The sequence below is a fragment of the Pelophylax lessonae genome, assembly GCF_965119305.1.
Source record: "Pelophylax lessonae genome assembly, chromosome: 8".
NCBI lineage: Eukaryota > Metazoa > Chordata > Amphibia > Anura > Ranidae > Pelophylax > Pelophylax lessonae.
Genome location: NC_138775.1, coordinates 151,972,372 through 151,999,533, shown reverse-complemented (window position 1 = coordinate 151,999,533; position 27,162 = coordinate 151,972,372).

Below are 27,162 nucleotides of genomic sequence, written 5' to 3'. Positions count from 1 at the left end.
ATCACCAACGAGAAAAGGTTAAAAAATGCTTCTATAAACACCTGGCCCAAAAAAATGCCAGCCAAATTAGAGCCAAATTTTGGTGTGTACAAAGAAGAAAACCATTCACATCTGACACAGCCTGTTGGAAATCTGCTACGTCTCACCATAGGACGCAATTGAAAGTTTTGAACAGTGCTAATTTTGATGTCACATTTCAATTTAGTTTAAGTCATAGTCATTTGACTAAAATACCATTTTAGTTTTAGACCTATTTTAGTCATCTGAATTGTTTTCGTTTTAGTCATATTTTAGACGACTAAAACCTCCAGTACATTTTAGCCAACTAAAATCTCCAGTATCATAAACAAACAAAAATATTGCTTTTTAACAAACAGAAGTGCAAATTTAAATATAAAATAAAAAACCTACAAACTCTATTGGCTGTAATGCCATTGCACATATTACCTGAATATAAAAACGCTAACAGTTTTGTGTTAGAGCCGGTTCACACTGGGGCGACCTGTCTAATAGGAGCTTCTTTGGGGCGACCCGGAGCGACCTGCATTGACTTCAATGTTATGAAGTCCGTGCCGGCCGCTCCGAGGTCGCGGTGCGAGCAGCGCACCGCAACTTGTGAGGTCGCCCCGGCAAGTCGGATCGCTCTAATGTGAACCGGCTCTAAATAATGAAAACAAGTATCAAGTAACATCTTTAAAAATAAAACCAAGTTTTGTAAACAAACAAGAATATTGCTTTTTGACCACTGGTAATTTTGACATCAAATATCGATTTAGCTTTAGCCGGTCTTTTGACTAAAATGCCATTTTAGTCTTAGTTGTATTTTAGTCATCTGAACTGAAACTGAATTTTACTTTCATTTCGTTTTCAGCACTAAAAACATGCAGCTGCCGAAAATTATGATGAAAATATTTTCTTTGACGAAATTAACACTGCTGAAATACCGGAACATCATCAACTTGATGCAAGAGTTGAAACCCATCACCATTAAATCCATCCGCCGATTGCATGATGAATGCCATGGTGAAGAACAGGGAAGGAGGATCAGAATATGCGCAGGGGGAGGGCCCAATGACGACAAGATTTGCTGCCATTTACATACTCATACTCATCTGCAAGCAAATTATCCTCAATACGAGGGTCATGCAGAGCATCAGTGAAGCCAATTTTCCACAGGGGAGAAAGGCAAAACCATCAAAATAGATCAGGGGGTGTGTGTGATCCCTGCGCTGTCTGAGGTGGTCAGAGACTCCCTGCTGCAGCGCCACTGGGACTGATACTAAAGCAGTAAATGATATAATTCAAAGGGTAGTGGTGCGCTTCAGGGATTGGCTCTAATGGATCTCTATTTAGGTTGGTGGCAGTTATGTGTACAATTCTTGCTTTAAAGGTGCTCCGCGTGATAAATATAATATTTATGTTTTTAAATAATTAGGTGATAAAAGTGCAGGTGTATTAAATCAAATCAGTCAATATCAAGGTTTTCTTAAAATAAATAAATATATGAGTACGGTGTGTATCAATGGATAAATAAATAAATATCAGAGTGCTGCTTCTTTACCAGTGATATCAATAAATAAATTATATAAATCCAGTGTTGGTTATCAATCTGATTCATAAACAGTAAAACACATATATATTGTGCTCAAAATAAAGTGCTACATGCAATTTTCTATTAAAACGGTGCTAGAAAAGATGTCTGTGAATAGTTCAATTGTAATTCTTCAAATATAAATATTTAAATGAAATAATCCAAAAGAAAAAATTATATAGAGAACATCCAAAATAGCTTGTGTGAATACGTCCCTCGCTTATATCCGTGCTTCACTCATGCAATTAAGTGACTATGATCTCCTTCACCTTGTGTGTCACCTCTGAGTGCTCTAGCCTCTCACCTTATAGGCAAGATCAATTTGCCTTTGGTATCTATCCAAGCTCAACGATGAACTCAATTTCTCTCAATCCAGGTCCTTTCTTACTTAGTGGAGCTGCTTTCTTGGATCCCTGAGGAAGTCACGTGACCTCGTGACGTAACGCGTAGGAGGAGCCGGAAGTGACGTTACAACGGAGCCCGATCTCCACAGCGGCGGCTGGTTTTTTTGTTTACATGCTGAAGCATCATGCCTAAATTGTAAGTGTAAATCTTTATACTTTAATAAATGAGTTGGATATACTGCACCATGAATAGTCTTTGTCTCTGAGGCACACTAAAGATCGGACAAAGAGGATAGTACAAAAAACGATCAAGACAAACATTTAGAGGGATCCAAGAAAGCAGCTCCACTAAGTAAGAAAGGACCTGGATTGAGAGAAATTGAGTTCATCGTTGAGCTTGGATAGATACCAAAGGCAAATTGATCTTGCCTATAAGGTGAGAGGCTAGAGCACTCAGAGGTGACACACAAGGTGAAGGAGATCATAGTCACTTAATTGCATGAGTGAAGCACGGATATAAGCGAGGGACGTATTCACACAAGCTATTTTGGATGTTCTCTATATAATTTTTTCTTTTGGATTATTTCATTTAAATATTTATATTTGAAGAATTACAATTGAACTATTCACAGACATCTTTTCTAGCACCGTTTTAATAGAAAATTGCATGTAGCACTTTATTTTGAGCACAATATATATGTGTTTTACTGTTTATGAATCAGATTGATAACCAACACTGGATTTATATAATTTATTTATTGATATCACTGGTAAAGAAGCAGCACTCTGATATTTATTTATTTATTTATTTATCCATTGATACACACCGTACTCATATATTTATTTATTTTAAGAAAACCTTGATATTGACTGATTTGATTTAATACACCTGCACTTTTATCACCTAATTATTTAAAAACATAAATATTATATTTATCACGCGGAGCACCTTTAAAGCAAGAATTGTACACATAACTGCCACCAACCTAAATAGAGATCCATTAGAGCCAATCCCTGAAGCGCACCACTACCCTTTGAATTACATCAAAATAGATGTGAGAACACTGCCCGGAAGAGAACACTGCCCGGAAGAGAACACTGCCCAGGGGGAGAGAAACATAACCACACACACCACACACACACACACACACCAACAAACACCCAAAGCAATCAAAGACAGACAAAAAATTAAAAAAAAACACAGTGAACCAAGATAAACCACATAAAAAAACACAAAAAATGACAAAATAGACAAAAATGACAAAATAGACAAAGAAAAAACTCATTAGACAAAAGCCAAAACACCAAAAATTAAAAATGAATAAATAAAACTAAAAATAAAAAACAGAAATTATATATAAACGTATATCAATAATTTCTAAATGGCTGAAATCTGTGAAAAAACATGACAAATGCAATGTTAATAAAACAAATGTATTTAACCACTTCCCGCTACCCAACGTAGCTCTACGTCGGCTCGAAGAAGAGGTTGTACCAGGAGGATGCCTGCAGCTAGAGGCTTCATTCTGTTACCATTTTTTAGAGTCGACGGTCGACTTTAAGGTGGTAATCGCTGATGCGGCTTGGGAGCCGCTTGGCCGTTACCCCAGCGAGCGGGTGGGGACGACCCCCCTCCAGCCGCCTCCCCCGGCTCTGCCCGGGTCTCCTGTCCCATCAGGAGACCCGAGCAACCAGCCGGCATGTCTGCCCACTGGTTGGAGTCCCGATCAAAGCTGAATTCAGCTTTGATCGGTTCTCCAATTTAGTAACCGGAAGAGGCGTGATGACATCATGTCCGGGTTACTCGGCGGCTAAAGGCGCTGAATTTAAAAAAGTGACAGTATTCAAAGATGCCAATTTCGGCATTTTGAATACATTGAAGTGCAGTGGAGGGGTCTGGGGTCTTTTAGACCCCCGATCCCTCCATAAAGAGTACCTTTCACTACCTATTACTGTCACAAGGGATGTTTACGTTGCTTGTAACAGCAATAAAAGTGATCAAATTTTTATTTTTATTTTAAAACTATGCTAAAATTAAAAAAATTAAAGAAAATAAATATGAAAAAAATGCACGAAAGAAAACGCATACGGAAGTCGTGCCCGCAAATGAAAGCGCTGTTCAAACTCTTAACACCCCCCTGCTCTTAACACCCCCCTGCTCTTAACCCCCCCGCTCTTAACCCTCCCCGCTCTTAACCCCCCCTGTTCTTAACCCCCACCCTGCTCTTAACCCCCCCAGTGCTCTTGGGCCCCCCCAGTGCTCCTTAGCCCCCCCCCAGTGCTCTTTATTTTTAGCCCCCCATGCTCTTTAGCCCCCCCAGTGCTCTTTAGCCCCCCCTTCCGTGCTCTTCAGCTCCCCAGAGTGCTTTTCATATCCCCCCTATGCTCTCTGGCTCCCCCAGTGCTCTCCACCCCCCTGTGCTCCCTGGCTCCCCCCTCAGTGATTTCCAGTTCCCCCCTCCCCCCATGCTCTCCATCCTCCTCTTTTTCCCTGTCCCCCCAGTGCTCTCCACCCCCCTGTGCTCCCTGGCTCCCCCCTCAGTGATTTCCAGTTCCCCCCCTCCCCCCATGCTCTCCATCCTCCTCTTTTTCCCTGTCCCCCCCAGTGCTCTCCACCCCCTGTGCCTTCCAACCCCCCTGCAATGCTTTTCAAACGCCTCTTAATTCCCTCCAATCCCCCCCCCCGCGCCCTTCAGCTCCTCCAGTGCTCTCTGGCCCCCCTAGTGCTCTTCTATCTTCTATCATGTCTTCAGTCTCTGACCATCTCTTGTATCATGTCCTCAGTCTCTGACCATCTCTTGGATCATGTCTTCAGTCTCTGACCATCTCTTGGATCATGTCCGCAGTCTTTGACCATCTCTTGGATCACGTCCGCAGTCTCTGGCCATCTCTTGGATCACATCTGCAGTGTCTGACCATCTACTGTATCATGTCCGCAGACTCTGATCATCTCTTGTATCACGTCCGCAGTCTCTGATCATCTCTTGTATCATGTCTGCAGTGTCTGACCATCTCTTGTATCATGTCTGTAGTCTCTGACCATCTCTTGTATCATGTCCTCAGTCTCTGACCATCTCTTGTATCACGTCCGCAGTCTCTGACCATCTCTTGTATCACGTCCGCAGTCTCTGACCATCTCTTGTATCACATCTGCAGTGTCTGACCATCTACTGTATCATGTCTGCAGTCTCTGATCATCTCTTGTATCATGTCCTCAGTCTCTGACCATCTCTTGTATCATGTCCTCAGTCTCTGACCATCTCTTGTATCATGTCCTCAGTCTCTGACCATCTATTGTATCATGTCCTCAGTCTCTGATCATCTCCTGTATCATGTCTGTAGTCTCTGGCCATCTCCTGTATCATGTCTGTACTCTCTGACCATCTCTTGTATTATGTCCTCAGTCTCTGACCATCTCTTGTATCATTCCTGCAGTCTCTGATCATATCCTGTATCATGTCTGTAGTCTCTGGCCATCTCCTGTATCATGTCTGTAGTCTCTGACCATCTCTTGTATTATGTCTTCAGTCTCTGACCATCTCTTGTATCATGTCCTCAGTCTCTGACCATCTCTTGTATCATGTCCTCAGTCTCTGACCATCTCTTGTATCATGTCCTCAGTCTCTGACCATCTCTTATATCATGTCCTCAGTCTCTGACCATCTCCTGTATTATGTCTTCAGTCTCTGACCATCTCCTGTATCATGTCCTCAGTCTCTGACCATCTCCTGTATCATGTCCTCAGTCTCTGACTATCTCCTGTATGTTGTCTGCAGTCTCTGACCATCTCTAGTATCCCGTCCATAGTTTCTGACTATCTCTTGTATCATGTCCTCAGTCTCTGATTTCTCTTGTATTAGGTCCGTAGTCTCTGACCATCTCCTGTATGTTGTCTGCAGTCTCTGACCATCACTAGTATCCCGTCCATAGTCTCTGACCATCTCTTGTATCATGTCCTCAGTCTCTGACCATCTCTTGTATCATGTCCTCACTCTCTGACCATCTCCTGTATTATGTTCTCAGTCTCTGACCATCTCCTGTATTATGTCCTCAGTCTCTGACCATCTCCTGTATGTTGTCTGCAGTCTCTGACCATCTCTAGTATCCCGTCCATAGTTTCTGACCATCTCTTGTATCATGTCCTCAGTCTCTGATTTCTCTTGTATTAGGTCTGTAGTCTCTGATCATCTCTTGCATCATGTCCTCAGTCTCTGACTATCTTCTGTAAAATGTTGGCAGTCTCGGACCATCTCCTTTAGCATGTCTCCAATCTCTTACTCAAACTTAAACACATTGATAATAGTATTAGCTATCTGTTTATTCCAAAGGTAGGACTGGGCAGGGGATGCAGAGAGTGCAAAAGGGGGAACTGTGATTAGAGAGACGGGGGGCAGACTGCAAAGGGCACTGTGATAGGGGGGCTGCGAAATTTGTGCAATAAATATTCTTGGAAACATTACTAATTTTTGCGGGCGTTTTTACATTTTAAAGTTGGGGGGGTGCCAGATATAGGATCCGCCCCGGGTGCCAAATGCTCTAGGTACGCCACTGTTCCTTTTCAATCTGCAGCCATTGTAATTTTATGAAAATGCAATGCAATATGGCTACCTGGAGCTGTTCTGTACACAGAATGTGAACCGACCACACCTAATAAACATAATTTCCTGCTTGTGTATTTGGCTCCCTGATTTTCCCAGAAGTCTGCACTAAGATACAAGTCAGATTTCTTGCATCCCCTGCAACAAAAATGTACTTTTTGGTGAGACACTCACAACAGGAACATGTCTAAAGGGATGCAAACCCAGCAGCTTTCCTCAGTAGTGTTCTGCAGCTGCACAGCTGATTGCTTATTATGAAACCACTCCCATTAGACGCACTCAGCACAGAGGAACAAAGGAACAAATAGTGATTTCTTCATAATAACAAAAGGTTTGAATAGCATGTGCCAACATTAAAACCTGTTGTCTCTAGTCTAAGGACAAATATTCTTGTATTCATATTCCTAGATTTTAAATGTATCTTTGAAGTCAAACACGTGTGTGTGTACACATGCAAAGAAAGGTCAATGATTTTTTTTTTTTTTTAAGTTATCCACAGAGGCTGTTATAATCCTTGCAATGTACATAGATTACCCAGAGGGGAATGTTTTTTTTCTCAACAATAGTGAAGTTACACTTTAAATTACAACATGGTCTGTGTAGTGGCTGTAAATGCGATTATATTTTATTATTTTATATCATTTTTTTTTCCGTGAAAGCTGCATTACCCTTTACAGAAGATACAGTTTAAAACCAATCACTAAAACCTCATCTAACCTTTAACATAGAGTGTGAGGGGCTTGCGCTTAGGATACCTCGGTTCGGTGAATATAAGTAATACCAATAACTCAATAATAAATCAATAAATTAAATACATAAGCTGCTGCTGGTAGAAAAGGTGATACCTTTCAAACAATGCTGAAAAACTAAGTACCTGCGCTGCTTAAACCGAAACCATAAACATTAGTTATGCTAATAAATAAATATCATCATAAAGTGCTCGTGCAAATAAATAACTGTGCAACTGTGCATATAAATGTAGTGTTACACTAAATATAAATAACAGCATAAGTATTATAAAATTAAACTCATATGTGTAACATATCATATATCAAAAATAATTATAAATATAAGTTCAGAGTTCATAACAGTTAATATCTTCCAAACTGAATAAAGTGCAAGTCTCTTGTGCTCCTATAAGTGCTCCGTGCTCAAAATATATGAATAAAGTGCCGGTGCTCAGTCCTAGTGAGTTGGTGCTCCCCTCTCGGTCCCACACTCACCAGAAGCTGAGAGAAATATCGCCTTAAAACTGGTTATATAAGGTGACCGCCTCTATGGATCGCCAACAGATATAAGCTGTAGATCTCCTGTGCCTCTATATCCAGGTAATTATCCAGGTAATGCTCCCCAGTATCATAAAAAGAAAAGGGCCATCATCGTGCAGTATATTCTAAAAGTTTATTATCCATAAAAAGGGGGGTTCCGCAAACACAATTTATCGAACCACTTTAGACTTTTTCACAACAAAGATCCCTCTAAATTAATTTTTTGTGGTATAGACAAAATTAATGCACATTGGAGAGGAACACACATGAGGAGAGCTGTTTCTCAAAATGAAACTTGGTGGATTCAGCAACTCAAGAGTATGGTCCCCGCAGGCCTTAATGTAGATTTAGATATTAATTGTTTTATAAATGATTTTTAATTTTTATATACTTATTTACATATTTTTATATTTTTACATATTTGAAGTTTGTAGATCCCGAACTTGACACACATCACTTTATGATCTTCAAGTGTAGTTTACATAGGATAATTATTAATTGATCTGTGTGCCAGCTATATATGTGGCTGAGTATTAAATAAAGTTTCCGTTAGTATCCAAATTAGAGTCCTATATGGACATGTGGGTGATAATAATTATATGATAGGCTGCTAGGATATTATGGTGCAATATAACATTATTATTATGAGTTGTTGATATATTGTAGGTGTGTTGTATTTATTGTTGTATTTATTGTACATGTATAGGGACAATCAGGAAGGAGAACCGGAACTGTACGAATTTGATTATATATACGGCCAAATTAGTTAATCGTTCAGTACATTATCACATAATTACATATTATACACACGGTATGTGTGGCCGCGTTGGCATAGCCACATATATATTTTTTGCATAATTTTTGAATAATGTTGTAAGTCCACTATATATGGCTTTGGTTCCGGGTGGACTAAGATGGAGTATGATAGTCGGCAAAATGGGGTGGCCCAAGATGGCGGCGTTCCATTTCCGGTCTCCGTCATTTCCGGTCTGACGCAGGTGTTTATGATAATTTTAAATTGTGAATGGTATATATAGTAGTACGTGTTCGTGACGCCCTCGCTTTTGAGAACGCTCTGATTGGCGGAGCGAAACGCGTCAAGCCGTCCGAACACGTAGTACGTAATTTCCGGCTGCAACCTCTTCCGGCTTCCGGCTTCCGGTTACACGGGTGGAACGCACGGCCATTCGTTTGGCGTCCCGTGGGTTTGCTAAAGGCGGATTGACTCTTCATGTATTGTAAGTGTATCTTTTTATTGCATGGATAATAAACTTTTAGAATATACTGCACGATGATGGCCCTTTTCTTTTTATGATACTGGGGAGCATTACCTGGATAATTACCTGGATATAGAGGCACAGGAGATCTACAGCTTATATCTGTTGGCAATCCATAGAGGCGGTCACCTTATATAACCAGTTTTAAGGCGATATTTCTCTCAGCTTCTGGTGAGTGTGGGACCGAGAGGGGAGCACCAACTCACTAGGACTGAGCACCGGCACTTTATTCATATATTTTGAGCACGGAGCACTTATAGGAGCACAAGAGACTTGTACTTTATTCAGTTTGGAAGATATTAACTGTTATGAACTCTGAACTTATATTTATAATTATTTTTGATATATGATATGTTACACATATGAGTTTAATTTTATAATACTTATGCTGTTATTTATATTTAGTGTAACACTACATTTATATGCACAGTTGCACAGTTATATATTTGCACGAGCACTTTATGATGATATTTATTTATTAGCATAACTGATGTTTATGGTTTCGGTTTAAGCAGCGCAGGTACTTCGTTTTTCAGTATTGTTTGAAAGGTATCACCTTTTCTACCAGCAGCAGCTTATGCATTTAATTTATTGATTTATTATTGAGTTATTGGTATTACTTATATTCACCGAACCGAGGTATCCTAAGCGCAAGCCCCTCACACTCTAGTTTTCAAAAAATATTATATATTTTTTGGCTTTGCAGCTATGGATTTATTTAGTTTGATTAGCAAAAAAAATATTAATTCTAAAGAGATATTCTCATTAAGCACAATTAATATGGATGTAGATCGTAGCCTTAAACAACTTCGCAGCACTCTAGACAAACAAATCAGATCCTGGTGGGACATTACCACCTTGAGTCAATATTTAAAGGAGGGCATCACACCTAGACGACTTAGGTGGGATATAGCCCCTAATGATGGTCTAGAGATGAAAGAGTTGGAAGATAGTTGGTATAACTTCTTCAATGGCTGCGAACAGAAATTATTAGGTTTGATCATTTCAAGGAGAAAAACCAAACTTGAAATGCTGGAAAACAAGGTGAAGGGCCTGAAAGAAATTTTGGACCCCTTCTTAGATAATGCAGAGTATAAGGAAAAAATGAAAAATATCCAGGATTATATAGCTAAACTTGATAAAGATACACAAAAGAAAAAGATAAAAAAATTTCACAGGGATTGTAATGATTATAAACAGGGGAATGTGTATAAATGGCAGGAGGATGAAACCGAAACTAACACACAATCCCGAGACACCACACCCGAAAGGGAGGTTACTTTTACTTTCCCTTCTGAGACACCTACTAGGACACCAGAAAATACTCCACAAACCCCGGTGAGAGACAATAGGAATGATACCCTATACCAACAGTCCCCTAGATATAATGTTCCTACACACAATAGGTATGACCCCATCTCACCTATAAGCCCTGCTCCCAGAGAACATTATCAAGATCAGAGACTATATGATCATTATTATAGACCGCCCTATAGAGGGGATTTTTGGGATCAAGGGCAAGGGAGACCACCAGGGAGAGGAAGGGGTGGATACAGAGGAAGGGGACAATACTGGGGCCCACCGAGGGGACAGAATTACTGGAGACCGAGAGGTCCCTACAGAGGCCCGTACAGGGGACACAACACACACCCTCCACAAGGAGGAGAGGTAAGAAGAGAGGATGCAGGGGAGGACAGAAGAAAAAGGAAAAGAGATGTATAGGCGCGGGAATTTTTAACCTAAGTAAAAAGATTTTTAATGAGGATGAACTAAAAATTTTAGACAAAGGATTAAAATATGCACCACCTAAGCAGTTAAATAAATTCAAAACTTTTATTGATTTACATAAATTTGTTAGAGTTTTAAATATTAAAAAACATTTTTTTAATAAATCAGTCACTAGCACTTTAGTAGAGGATGAATACATCCATAGTGGTTTAAGAAACAAGTCCACTTTCAACCCCAAGAACCCCAGAAATCAATGTCTAGAAGTCTTTAAATTGATGGTGGAACAAGACTTAGAGAACATATCAATACACCCGATAAAAGGTAGTAAAGTAATTAAGCAGAGCATAAAGAAATTGGAAAAAGACAATGACATAATTATAAGACCTGCGGACAAGGGGGGGGGGGGAATTGTGGTTATGGACAAAGAACATTACATTAAAGAGCTTAACCGTCTAGTTGAAGACAAAGAGACATATACTAAACTGAAAGGCGATCCAATTAAGAAATTGAAAGCTATGTTGACAAAGAAAATTGAGAAGGCACAAAAAGAAGGGATCTTAAACAAAAAAGAGGCCAGATATCTTATACCAGACCACCCTAAAAAACCTATTATTTATCATAACCCGAAAATTCATAAAAATACAGTCAACCCACCGGGGCGCCCCATTATTAATGGGGTGGATTCAGTATACTCCAGGGTGGGAGAATATGTTGACTACCATCTCCAACCACTTGCACAAAGATGCCCAGCGTACCTAAGAGATAGTAAAGATTTGATTAATCGTATAGCAGACTTAAAGGTTTCAGAAAATACCATCTTAGCTAGTATAGACGTTAATTCGTTATATACTAACATCAAGCAAAAAGATGCCGGTAAAGCTGTAGAATGGGCGTTAAAATTGGATAATAAACTCCCGCAGAAACAAATAGATTTTATATTGGAGATCTTAAATATGGCCATGCAAAACAACTATTTTTGGCATGATGGCCAATATTATAATCAAACCAGAGGTGTTGCCATGGGGGCTAAATATGCCCCCACGGTAGCAAACCTCTTTATGAGTAAATGGGAATCGGAAACTATTTTTAAGAGACCCCATACCCCTCTCAAGATGTATGTCAGATACATCGACGATATTTTTATAATATGGGAGGGGTCACATAATTCTTTTATGGATTTTATCTCTGAAATAAATAACAATGGGTATGGGATTGGTTTTACTGAAAGTTTTAGTACCCAAGAAGTGAATTATCTGGATCTTACAATTTTTAAAAATGGTAACAATCTTTTTACTAAAACTTATTTTAAGAGCACAGATCGTAATAGCTATATCCCAACCAGCAGTGGTCACCACCCAAAATGGATCTCAGCTGTGCCGAAAGGGCAATTGCTGAGGATAAAAAGAAACTGTAATAGAGATAGAGACTTTAATGAGCAATCAGAAGTCCTAATTAATAGGTTTGAAGAGAAAGGATATAAGAGAAAACATCTTGAGAAAATAAGAAATCATGTGGGTTGCCTGGAGAGAAAAACATTATTGGCAGATAAACCCAAAACTGTGAACAATAATAGGAGTTTTGATATTGCATTCTGCACTGAGTTCAATCAACAATATAAACAAGTGGAGAAAAGCATAAAAAAGCATTGGAGTATCTTACTGAGAGATCCCATTTTTAAAAAAATGTTGCCTAATAAGCCGAAATGTATCTACAGAAGGCCTCCGGTTCTTAAAGATAGGATTGTTAAGAGTATTCCCAACCCCCCAAAGAAATTAGTTACATTTCTGGATAGAACAGGTTTTTATAAATGCGGGCGTTGTGTGGCTTGCACCACCTGCCGTAAGGACAAAAGAAGGAGCATAAAGAAATTTGAATCCTGGACCACAAAAAAAGAATATGAAATAAAAGAATTCATTTCTTGCAGCAGCACTCACGTGACATACTTGTTACAATGTGAATGCGGCCTTCAGTACGTGGGCCGCACCACAAGGGAGCTTAGAATACGTCTGAGGGAACACATTTGTAACATAAAAAAGGGGTTCCGCAAACACAATTTATCGAACCACTTTAGACTTTTTCACAACAAAGATCCCTCTAAATTAATTTTTTGTGGTATAGACAAAATTAATGCACATTGGAGAGGAACACACATGAGGAGAGCTGTTTCTCAAAATGAAACTTGGTGGATTCAGCAACTCAAGAGTATGGTCCCCGCAGGCCTTAATGTAGATTTAGAAATTAATTGTTTTATAAATGATTTTTAATTTTTATATACTTATTTACATATTTTTATATTTTTACATATTTGAAGTTTGTAGATCCCGAACTTGACACACATCACTTTATGATCTTCAAGTGTAGTTTACATAGGATAATTATTAATTGATCTGTGTGCCAGCTATATATGTGGCTGAGTATTAAATAAAGTTTCCGTTAGTATCCAAATTAGAGTCCTATATGGACATGTGGGTGATAATAATTATATGATAGGCTGCTAGGATATTATGGTGCAATATAACATTATTATTATGAGTTGTTGATATATTGTAGGTGTGTTGTATTTATTGTTGTATTTATTGTACATGTATAGGGACAATCAGGAAGGAGAACCGGAACTGGACGAATTTGATTATATATACGGCCAAATTAGTTAATCGTTCAGTACATTATCACATAATTACATATTATACACACGGTATGTGTGGCCGCGTTGGCATAGCCACATATATATTTTTTGCATAATTTTTGAATAATGTTGTAAGTCCACTATATATGGCTTTGGTTCCGGGTGGACTAAGATGGAGTATGATAGTCGGCAAAATGGGGTGGCCCAAGATGGCGGCGTTCCATTTCCGGTCTCCGTCATTTCCGGTCTGACGCAGGTGTTTATGATAATTTTAAATTGTGAATGGTATATATAGTAGTACGTGTTCGTGACGCCCTCGCTTTTGAGAACGCTCTGATTGGCGGAGCGAAACGCGTCAAGCCGTCCGAACACGTAGTACGTCATTTCCGGCTGCAACCTCTTCCGGCTTCCGGTTACACGGGTGGAACGCACGGCCATTCGTTTGGCGTCCCGTGGGTTTGCTAAAGGCGGATTGACTCTTCATGTATTGTAAGTGTATCTTTTTATTGCGTGGATAATAAACTTTTAGAATATACTGCACGATGATGGCCCTTTTCTTTTTATGATACTGGGGAGCATTACCTGGATAATTACCTGGATATAGAGGCACAGGAGATCTACAGCTTATATCTGTTGGCGATCCATAGAGGCGGTCACCTTATATAACCAGTTTTAAGGCGATATTTCTCTCAGCTTCTGGTGAGTGTGGGACCGAGAGGGGAGCACCAACTCACTAGGACTGAGCACCGGCACTTTATTCATATATTTTGAGCACGGAGCACTTATAGGAGCACAAGAGACTTGCACTTTATTCAGTTTGGAAGATATTAACTGTTATGAACTCTGAACTTATATTTATAATTATTTTTGATATATGATATGTTACACATATGAGTTTAATTTTATAATACTTATGCTGTTATTTATATTTAGTGTAACACTACATTTATATGCACAGTTGCACAGTTATTTATTTGCACAAGCACTTTATGATGATATTTATTTATTAGCATAACTGATGTTTATGGTTTCGGTTTAAGCAGCGCAGGTACTTCGTTTTTCAGTAACCTTTAACATGTTATTGTATTTAAAATTATAACATTAATTTTTTCATTAAAACAATAGTATAATTTTTATGATAGAACCCCCCCCCCCTGCGTATTAATTGTTTATGATATCACAATATTGTTGCTCTGTCATAAGGACCGGGCCTAATTTTTGACACTAGTTGTTTATAAATTAAAATCAGGGTTTTTTTACTAAAAAATTTCTTAGAACCCCTAAACATTATATATTTTTTTTAGCAGAGACCCTAGAGAATAAAATGGAGATTCAGTATGAACTACACACAGCAGAGCTCAATATGTGTTACCATATTGCAAATCATAAAGTCCTCATAAACAAGGTAAAAACAATCAAAAGAGTCTTTGTTTAAAAAACACGAATTTCCAATAAAATGTTGGTACTCCCAGTGTTCATTGTTCTGATCCAGTGTGAACCTTCACCACACCAAAAAGTGTTCCCCTTAGGAATGGGCACTCAGCAGAGTTGAAACCCCATTGATGTCTTTCATTAATTGTTTTTTCTTTTGTAGCTAGACACTCCTTATGGGGAATATCAAACACCTCCTGAATTGTTTGGTCAATATGGTCGGCTCTATATCCTTTCTCTACAAATTTATCTTTAATCATGGTTGATTGAGTCAGAAAATCCTTATCATGAGTACAGTTTCTACGGATTCTCAACATCTGATCTTTCGGTATGTTCCTCAACCATGTCGGGGGATGTCCACTTTGTATGGGTAAATACCCGCTACGATCGGTAGGTTTAAAGTATGCCTTTGTACAAATCTTTCCGTCAGTTATAGACACATTTACATCCAAATAATTGATGGTTTCACGGCTGTTTGATATTCCCCATAAGGAGTGTCTAGCTACAAAAGAAAAAACAATTAATGAAAGACATCAATGGGGTTTCATCACGGATTACAATGTGCAATATCGAGAGTTCGAAAGGATTTTTAAAGAACATTGGGAGATTTTAAAAATGGACAAAGTTTTAGGACCAGTTTTACCCTCAAACCCTATATTTATTTACCGGAAAGCACCGAGTATTGGAGACCGAATTGTTAAAAAAGTTTTGGATTTACCTAAGGCACCAAAGATGTTTTGGAACGCTCCAGGGTTCTATGCATGCCGTCAAGTGAACACTCATTTCAGAGGACTCACTACTTTCACATCCAGTGCGAACGGCAGATCTTTTGAAATTAAAGAAGTTATAACGTGCATGTCCACACATGTAGTATACGGTATGGAGTGTCCGTGTGGCATGATATACATTGGCCGCACAAAAAGAAAGTTGGGTGTACGCATTGCGGAACATATCTACAAAATTACCACAGGCTTTAGAGAGCACAGTGTCCCCTTACATTTCAGGGAGAAACATATGAGAGACCCGTCAGGTTTGAAGTTTTGGGGAATAGAGAAAATGCGCCATTCCTGGCGAGGAGCAAATAGGGTCAGAGAGTTATCTAAAAAGGAGACCAAGTGGATATACCGGACTAATGCCTTGACACCTAACTGGTTAAACATAGACTTGGATCTAAACTGCTTTTTAAGTAATTATTAGGAGCGTGTTCCGGGAAAATAGTATTTTACAGTACCCATGTGTCTTTTAATTTCTCCATTTTATCCGTGAATTTTAGACTTTTAAATATGATGAGTTGAGTCATCTAAGTGTCTTCTGTATCTCATGTTTTATCTTATGTTTTATCTCATAATTTATGAGTTATTCATTTTAATGGTACTTTTCTTTTTAAATTATTTATACTTATGCAATTTTAAACATCTTATTTATGATGATCTTGTATCAAACTATTTGCCCTATCTAGGATGATATGACACCTTATTTATATTTATCCTGTATCAAACTATCTGCCCAATATGATTGATGGGCATAGTAACTAATTCTTTGATTGCAAGAATGATATGTGTCTTGATGAGATGTATTCCATTAAACTTTCAGTATATTTATGGAATATGTATAAAGCCGAATTAGGACTCTAATCTCGAGCGCTAATCTGAGGGTGGTCCTGAGATATTGAATACATAGGCACTTCCGTTTCAATTTTATATCCAGGTAATAAAAAACATTGTAGCAACAATGGAAATACTATTGGATAGCGCTGGATATGACTGCGCATCAACATCCGGGGTGAGCACTCCGGAAGTGGGCGTGAATTACGGAGCGGAAGTGATTCCGCTGTCTGTTGGTCTATATTCAGTATCGACATCCGGTGTGATGACACCGGAAGTAGATCTAACAGCGGAGGCTGCGGATGTTTAGATTCAGCATCTACATCCGGTGTGACGACACTGGAAGTAGACTCAATAGCGGAGGTCGCAGTTACATGAGGTTTAATGTATAGTGCGTAGCATCTTTCTGGGGGATTACTTTGCAAAGTAATGACACAATAAAAAGCCAGATTGACCATTTTTGGTAACCTTTGAGCTGTGAATAAAAAATCGGATTACTGGTACCACCAACTTCCGGTATTACGATACCGTAAGTAGTCTCAATAGCGGAAGTGAGAGCACTGCGAGACCCCTCCTAAGGGGAGGGGCAGTTAAATTCTGGCGGGAAGAGTCCTAATTTGGTTTAATATATAAAGGAGTACAGTGCAGTGTGCCTGAGTCCTCTGTTGAAGTCCCAGGCGACGAAATGCGTCAGGACACAGGCACACTGTCTCCTTGATGATCGTAGATGTCATGGCTGGAGTCCGGATCTCATAATCAGATTAAGCTGAAAGAGAACTATTCAGCAGCGGTGAGCTGGCCATAACGACTTGATTATCATTTTAAAGCTTGGAACTGTTTTATCTGATGTAAGCAGATTGAATTTGGGGGTTTGCTTTGGTGTGTGGTGTTTAAATAAAAAACTGTAAGACAGTATTACACTATTGTGCCTCCTATTCCAATTTCTTTATGGTACGGTCTGATCCCTGGGGGATACTCGAGTACATTGGTCATCCGGTGTTAGCAGAGGTGGTCCTGAGTTTCAAGGGTGCAAGCAACCTATGTTTACAGGCGTATGATCATTTTAACTCTAGTGAGTGCCCATTCCAAAGGGGAACACTTTTTGGTGTGGTGAAGGTGCGCACTGGATCAGAACATTGAACACTGGGAGTACCAACATTTTATTGGAAATTTGTGTTTTTTAAACAAAGACTCTTTTGATTGTTTTTACCTTGTTTAAAAGGACTTTATGATTTGCAATATGGTAACACATATTCAGCGCTGCTGTGTGTAGTTCATACTGAATATTCTCCAGTTTTAGTATTTATTGCATTTTTTACATATTGTTTTATTCCTACAGTAGCTGCTATCGAGAAATTTTATGAGATTTTATGTAGTATTTTAGCATTCAACTGAATAGTTTATCCCTCATAACACTAAGCGCTGGGCGAGTGTTTGGAAGCCTTCCTTTTTCAACCACTTTTATCTATAAGATGGAGATTGTTGCAATATTTTTTATCACAACGTATTTACGCAGAGGGTCTTACAAATGCATTTTTTGGGGGAAAAAAAACACTTTGTTGAATTAAAAATAAGAAAACAGTAAAGTTTTTTCTATAATGTGAAAGATAATGTTACGCCGAATAAACAGATAGCCTACATGTCATGCTTCAAAATTCCGCATGCTCGTGGAATGGCGACAAACATTGGTACTTAAAAATTCCTATAGGTGACAATTTAAAATTTTCTACAGGTTACCAGTTTAGAGTTACAGAGAAGATCTAGGGCTCAAATTATTGCTCTCTCCCTAAGGATCACTGTGATATCTCACATGTGTGGTTTGAACACCGTTTACATTGTGGGCGCGACTTGCGTATGCATTTTTTTTCCTATTTATTTTATCTTTTATTTTTTTTTTATTTTTTTTATTTTTACACTGTCCTTTTAATAAAACATTTTTTGATCACTTTTATTCCTATTACAAGGAATGTTAACATCCCTTGTAATAGAAATAACCATGACCGGACCTCTTTAATGTGAGATCTGGGGTCAAAAAGACCTCAGATCTCACATCTACACTAAAAAAGAAAAAAAAAAGTAATTTTTTTTCATGATGAGCCTAGCTGATGCTAGCAAGCGACGTATGACTTTGCTCCAGTCCTCCAAGGCCATTGAGTCGAGTGTGGGCAATCTTGCGGAGAGCGGACTGGATCATTTTCTCCACTACTGATGGCTCCGGTAAGCGGGGAAAACGACCAGGAAGCAGCACCTCTTCCATCGCCCATAAAGGTGATCCTACGGCAAATCTGCCGCTGGGACCACCCTTATGTCAAAGTGGACCACCCGCTGTTTAAAAAAATACCAGGGTTATGGCAGCTATCTTCTATCTATTTAATGTCAAAGTACTGACGTAAATACACGGTGAGCAGTGTTTAAATATACTAGAAATAAATAAACCCATTGCAATATTCACAATGTTTACACCTGATACATGTAATGTTTAAAATGTAATTAAAATAATTAAACCAGTGAGTTCCACCACCTCTACACACACACAGCCTCTTACCGACCCAAAATTATAGGTGGTCTTAATGCGTTCACAGGTGTATAATATCTGTTGTCACAAGATGTCTTTAAAGTTTGGAAACCACAGGGCACACCACCCCTTGAGAAAATCCCATTACGATTACTCCTTAAAAAGGCTTTCATAGAGGCCACATATAAAAAAAGAGAGAGAAAAAGAATAGGTGTCTCATTCACAGACATATTATTCCCCTATATATGCATCTACCATCCAACTATTGGTATAAAATATACTAGAATATACATAAAATGACTATCACAGAATATACGACAGGTTTCAGATAGATGGTGGCCTCTCCTTGATTGTGATTGTAATAAATATAACATATTGACACCTCATAAATCACCCAGTTGGTAAGTATACATTATGCATTACTGAATACAGATCTGCATTCATTCGTGTCTTTCATATCTGCTTGCAGTTCAGCTTTAACTTCATATTTTGCAGTTTAGGAAGTGTACAGAAATATTCTTATCTGACCTTTCCCCAAAAGAGCTAAGTTGAGTTTACATTCTAAAACAAAGTTAAAAGTTAAAGACCATCTGTCAGAATTTAGACTTTAACAGGAAACCTACCCAAATAGACTGAGAATGTATACTGTATACATGCAGATAGTAAGCAATGAACACAAACTAAGAATTGTAACAGTTTAGGAGCATATTTCTGAAGAATTCTGACTAATCAAGTCACTAACCAATCACTATTTTTTTTGCAGTTGAATGCAAATTGCAAATTTACTATGTTTAGAACACATTCACAGGTCGGATGTACACACATGTTCACTGCCATTTAACTATCATTTACATTTTTCCAATGACAAATTCCAGCCTCAGTAATATAATATTCACCATTTTTATTATGTTCAAAGTTACATTTACTTGTACCGATGTTTGCAAATGGAAAATCATTACTTTTTCAGTGATTTGTTAATTATACCTTGTGGAAATCTGGCAGCAGTTTATAATGTTTTGTTTACTAAATTCACATTTTCCATACATTTGACACACAAATATTATGGGTTTTAGCCTAAAATCCTCATTTGCATATGTCATCTCCATATGTCCAAGACCTACATTATAGCTAACTAGAATCTTAAGGTCTAATGAATGGACCACAATCATTGGACCACAAATGTAGACAAATGCAGGCATGCAAATGTGCTCAAATGTACCCTCTGTAACCAAGACTCTTGCAAAATACATGTTTAATTAGGGTTTACATCTTCTTTCATAAATGTGATACTAGGCTATATTCATATTTTACCCATCATCATTTTAGTGGAGCTGTCAAGTCTATTAGTATTGGAACCATGATGTTTCTACTGCTGTCTCATAAGTACAATATCGAGCATCATGATAAAAAGCCATGCTCACTATGAAGCATGACAAAACATGGCTGCTGCCTTTCTTGGAAAACTGCAAGTTTTCTTGGGATTACAGTTCTTGCATTTTTTCCATGCATTTATGTGTGGTGCAATAAATCGTGGTGTGAATTTTCAAACAAATGACGTCATCTGTACATGAAAACCTAAAATGTCAGTCACAATTATTTTGAATTATTACTATGAAATCAACAAAAAAATTAGTTTTATGTCATTTTTACATGCCTACTTGCTTTTTGTTCTGTAATGGCTCATTTTTGTTCTTGCTGTAATGGCTCAAGTATATCTCATACAGAGCAATAGGCCAGCCATACATAGATCAAAAATTGGCCAGTTCAGCAGGTTCCTTTCCTGAGTGGCTATAGAAATTAAATGAGATAAACTATGTGAAGATTGCCTTGTTTTTCAAGATGAAACTGATGTTCTTTCAATGAGAGAGAGAAAAAAGTAAAGTGCAGTCACTGTGTTTTTCAAAGAAGGAAGGTAGCATATATTGTGTGCCACATACAGTATATACATGCTGATACTTCCTAATGTGTAAAGAGGCACATGTGTCAAAGTTGACCTCTGCCAGCTCCCCCCTTTGGTCTCTGTGTCCCTAAATTCTCTACTTAGCAGCTTGTTAGCAGTTTGGATCACTCTGAAACCACAAACCATAAAAACCCATAGAACATTTTTTTGGGACCTATTCACTTACAAAATTACCCATTGTTATGATGTCAACAGAAATGCTGCCCTAAAGACTTCTTTACATCAGTCAGTAAATTTTAAAGCCCACTAGTAAAAAGTGAAGTAATCTGCCCAGGCTTAGGGCTAATATGCCATATGCCAATACCAAAAAAAAAAAAAAAAACTTTTCAAAAAACTTTTCAAAATACTGCACAGGTTGGGAGAGCATTCTTTTGATTTGGCCTGCAGGGCAATATGGACAAAACACAAATTATTTTAATGACCTCCATGAGGGATGCCTTAAAGCTGAATGTGGTGTTACAGAAGCACTTATTTGGCCTTGGAATTGATTTTTTACTTTTACAATTAGCATTTGTTCTATACAGCAGCAGTATCTCAATCTGATTTGTTTCAGTTGAAAAGCTTTTTTAAGCTAGTCTTAATAGTTATAAGTATAAATAAAATAAAGGACACCACATTCTAAGTAAAGATACAAGTACAAAAACAGGACAATTTTAGTTTAAGGTGCCCAAGATACAACATATAATATATATATATATATATATATATATATATATATATATATATATATATATATATATATATATATATTACTGTATAGATATACACACACACAGTATCTCACAAAAGTGAGTACACTCATCACATTTTTGTAAATATTTTATTCTATTGTTTCATGTGACACTTTGCTAAAATGTAAAGTTTGAGTGTATAGCTTGTATAACAGTGTAAATATGCTCTCCCCTCAAAATAACTCAACACACAGCCATAAATGTCTAAGCCGCTGGCAAAAAAAGTGAGTACACCCCTAAGTGAAAATGTCCAAATTGGGCCCAATTAGCCATTTTCCCTCCCTGGTGTCATGTGACTCATTAGTGTTACAAGGTCTCAAGTGTGAATAGAGAGCAGGTGTGTTAAATTTGGTGTTATCGCTCTCACTCTGGAAGGCAACATGGCACCTCATGGCAAAGAACTCTGAGGATCTGAAAAAAAAAGTTGCTTTACATAAGGATGGCCTAGGCTATAAGAAGATTGCCAAGACACTGAAACTGAGCTGCAGCATAGTGGCCAAGACCATATAGCAGTTTAAAAGGACAGGTTCCACTCAAAACAGGCCTCACCATGGTCGACCAAAGGAGTTGAGTGCATGTGCTCAGTGTCATACCCAGAGGTTGCCTTTGGGAAATAGACGTATGAGTGCTGCCAGCATTGCTGCAGAGGTTGAAGGGGTGGGGGGTCAGCCTGTCAGTGCTCGGACCATACACCACACACTGAATCAAATTGGTCTGCATGGCTCTTGTCTCAGAAGAAAGCCTCTTCTAAAGTTGATGCACATCTTTAGTCAATTCAAAGCACAGGTTTGCTTTGAATTGACAAACGGAGTTCTACTTTTAAAGGGCAGTGCAAAATAATTAATAATACACAATCAGTCTTAAGTTTATAGGACAAGATGAATTTCTGATTGACAATTGATTACTGCAAATACTACCAAAATATGTATTCTTTGCTGATACTAGGACTTACCAATGCTTTGCAATAGTACCTTTGCAATACCTTGCAATACCAGCTACCTCTTCAATAATTTATATTATCCAAAGAGGTACCTGAATTTGCTTGGGGAAGAGACACATATAAATGGTAATTTTGGACTTTATCAGAAAACGTTTTTACTTTCAGATATATAGGTATATATATATATATATATATATATATATATACACACTGAAAAGTATGTCCATGTACAGTATAGTATGCACTCAAAACTTGGTCGGGCTCCTTTTGCATGAATTACTGCATCAATGTGGCGTGGCATGGAGGCAATCAGCCTGTGACACTGCTGAGGTGTTATGGAAGCCCAGGTTGCATTGATATCGGCCTTCAGCTCATCTGCATTGTTGGGTCTGGAGTCTCTTATCTTCCTCTTTACAATACCCCACAGATTCTCTATGGGGTTTAGGTCAGGTGATGGCCAATCAAGCACAGTAATACCATGATCATTAAACCAGATATTGGTACTTTTGGCAGTGTGGGCAGATGCCAAGTGCTGTTGGAAAATGAATCTCTATACAGCTGGTTAGCAGAGGGAAACATGAAGTGCTCTAGAATTTCCTAGTAGAGGGCTGCGCTGACTTTGGACTTGATAAAACACAGTGGACCAACACAAGCAGATGACAGGAAGTGACTGACTATTAGCAATGAAACCTATTGAAAGTGCTGAATGTTGAGGCTGTTTACTGTGCTGTTGCATTAGCAAGGAGGTGTTGCATTCTCCAACCCCCCAACTTTCTCAGGTGATAAAATGGGACATCTTTAGTGCAAAGTATATAGACAAATCACATATGATTGTTATCGCCAGTTATGTAAATATCAAAGTAATAATGTGGAATTTAAACATTTTTTCCATTTTGGATAGAGCAACGGAAGGGTTATCAACCCGTCAGTTTTTTTTCTCATCTGTGATTTCCCATTGGGGAAATGGCTCTTCAAGTCCTGTCCTATAGCCATAAAAGGATCTAAGAGGAAATCCCTCCACACTGAGGCATTCCCTGGTTATCACCCAGGTCACCAAAACTAGTTTCCCTACTGGAAGGTTTCCCCTGTGTTCCTGTTCTGGTGACAACTCACAATGTGGGATTTTATTTTTCACTGATAATGGTAAAAAAATAAATAAATAAACAAATGGTAAAATGACAAATAGAAAGGGTAAATCTCCCTAATTAGAAACAGACACCAATAAAAACTTGGCAGGTAATCTAACCCTGCTCCACTCTATTCAAAACAAAAAACACATTTTGTTTTTATTTTTACACCACTTTTCCTTTAAACCAGTTTTTCAAAAAACCAAATGAAATAGTTTAAAATTTAACTTCAGAAAATTAAATCTTCTCCCTGCAGCAAAACTGTTAGGGTTATCTGCTCATTTACGCCTATCAAAATGGGTAAAGGAATTTTACTGCAGGCTCCTCCTCATTAGATCAGTCCCCACAGCCTCTTCTCCCCTGTGTCTAAGATCCACAGCAGTCTAAGATCTTCTGACATCATCAATAATGATGCAGAGCCCCTAGCTCTACACTGGATGTGAGGATGCCAAGAGACAGTCCACTGCTGAAGCGGTGGGGAGTGCCATTTGCCAGGGAAGCAGAGGATAAGTAGATATTGCTTTTCAAGTCCCCTAGACAAATGAGCACCTAATTCTGCCAAGGGAGGATTTTTTAGTTTTCTGGAGATAAGCTTTAGATGATAAAGATTAGATGAGAGATCACTGAGGGATCACTACATCTTGTAGAGAGCAGGCACATGCAAGATGGTGACTGGATTTCCTGATGGTGCCATATGACGGCAAAATGCATTGAGGTCTGACTGCTATCTGCACGTCCTGATAACCACTGACGTCACATCTGGGGCTTCATGGAACACATGCTGGCCGGCCGGCTGATCAGAGCAAATAGGGAGACGCACACAGTGTGTTTGCATGTGGGATGCATTAGTACACCATCTAAGCTGGTGCCAGTCCAGGCACCATTCATGTAAGCCTCCAATTATTAGCATTTTTGTTTGGAGATTGTTTCAATAAACAGGGTTGCACTATTACTCTATTTCGTGATTTTTTTACACATGATACTGGCCTTTGGAGAGGATATTGAGCAAAGGAATGGATGTTGCTATTGTGAGAAGGATCTTCAAATGGCAGGTATGACCCCATATCAGATAAAGGCTTTGTGGTCCTTTGGACCTGGGAAGTTTGGTGAGCGCTTGCACTTTTCTTTGTACATGATGGAGCACAACATGAATATGAAGAAATATGTATGATGTTGGTTATAGTCACTATATATATGAATATGTGATTGCACTCCTAGGTCCCGACCGGTTTCGATAGCACACAGGCCGTCGTGGTCAAGGGTCATAGATTGCACTCCTAGATCCCGACAGGTTTCGATAGCACACAGGCCGTCGTTGTCAAGGGTCATAGTGACCCTTGACAACGACGGCCTGTGTGCTATCGAAACCGGTCGGGACCTAGGAGTGCAATCACACTGCCATGTTATTTCTGGGACTGGATGAGACGCATTGAGATGTGGAAGCGCCACCCGATATCCCCAGTATTTGTTTGATTCAATGCCTGTTTTTTTTCCTGCTAAATGTAAGTGTATTAACCTTATTTCAATAAATATTGCCTGTACGTACTTCACTATATTGGCCATTCCTTTACTTTACACTGCTGAGGAACTTGGGGCTGGCTAAGGATTCTGAAGTTATATATTATACTGGCGATTGCAAGGTGGATCCTCCAGGAGGGCTCTAATCTACTCTGGAATATTGGCTTCTGATGAATATCATTCTGCTTACACTGACCCCCTATAACTAAGTGGTCGGTGATATCTGGTAAGCCTTTTCACACATTGTGTGTCCATGTGGTGAAGGGATTGAAGATCTGGTTGTGTGTGGAAGAATCCTTTGGAGACTGTATTGAAGTCTGTTGGTGCATGGGACTCTATATGCGATTTTTTTCACTTATTGCTGTTGCACTTTATATTTATTTCACTGTGTATGGGACCTTATATGTGATTATTTCACTTATTGTTATTGCACTTTATATTCAACACTGTTAATGCACTTTATATTTATTTATATTCATATTAATTGTTATTAATATGTATATACACTATTACTCGTTAATGGTTCACTATATTAAAACACTACACTTAGTGCACTTTAGATGAGCGCGGCTCTGTACACCTCCATAGGTATATTTAAACCACTTTCAAATTTAAATAGGCAACTGTAGGTGAATATCATAGAATAAAAACCAATGTGAAGGTGCTCAGTCCTAAATGAGGTAGGTAGGCTTAAAGATATTATATCTGCTGCCCAGAGTTTTTAAAAGTATAAAACTGATAAAATAGTGTATGAGTGACAAGTGTAAGGGCGCTGATATAAATAATATAATAGCTGGTATATACGTAATTCAAAAAACACTTAAAATAGATAATTCATATAAAATTATAAATATAAGTGCTAAAGTGCCTGTATATAAAATTATAAATATAAGTGATAAAGTGCCTGTAAAATTATAAATATAAGTGATAAAGTGCGACTTCATGAAGACGCTCATACTGCGAAATGCATTGTGGTCTAAGCCTGAATTATTGACCCGTAAATGTCACTTCCTGGCGGTGGAGTGCACTGTGGAACGCACGCCATCACCGCCATCTACTCCTGTACAGCCCTGAAGTTTTACCTGCCGGAAGACAGGACCAGCAGCATTTCAGAGTTACCAAGAGCCTTCTTTTTGGTGCTAGGAAAGCACCTTATAATGTAAGCAGCCATTTTACTATTATTCTGCTTTTAATTCATTAAAACTGTGTTACACTATCCCTGGCTTCCTGTCTCCTGCACTCCTCCACTGAGACTGCTGTTTAGAGATCGGTTTCTGGAGTAATATTTGCTGAGAGCTAAGTGGTGTTCACTATCCTCTGGAAGCCTTGTGAAGTCTATACTGTATTACCCATGAAAAGTGATTGATGAAGGAGGATTAAGAGTGGTTTTCCTATTATCTAATGCCTGCAGGGTCTGTGAGACCCACTTCTTTCTGGTGAGCGCATATATATTATCCGCCATCTGCTCACTGGATCACATATTGAGTACACTGGATGATTATTGTTCACCTACAAGATACTTCTTGTCCACCGTTACAATCACTATATGGACTATTGTTCATAGGAGCACATTTTTTGCACTTTAAAATATCACATCTGAGTGATTCACTTTTTTGTCACTATTGATTTATAAATTTGACTACTAGTGTCACACATATTTGCACTTTATTAGGTATATATTGTATATTATTTAATTTCTATCTTTTGCCGCGTGATATACACATATTGCACAATTGCACATAAATTATTTGTTTGATATATTTATTTATCCGATTCATGTATTTATGTAGCACTGTTTAGCACAGGCACTTTATCACTTATATTTATAATTTTATATGAATTATCTATTTTAAGTGTTTTGAATTACGTATATACCAGGTGAATATCTTTGGTTGGAGTGACAC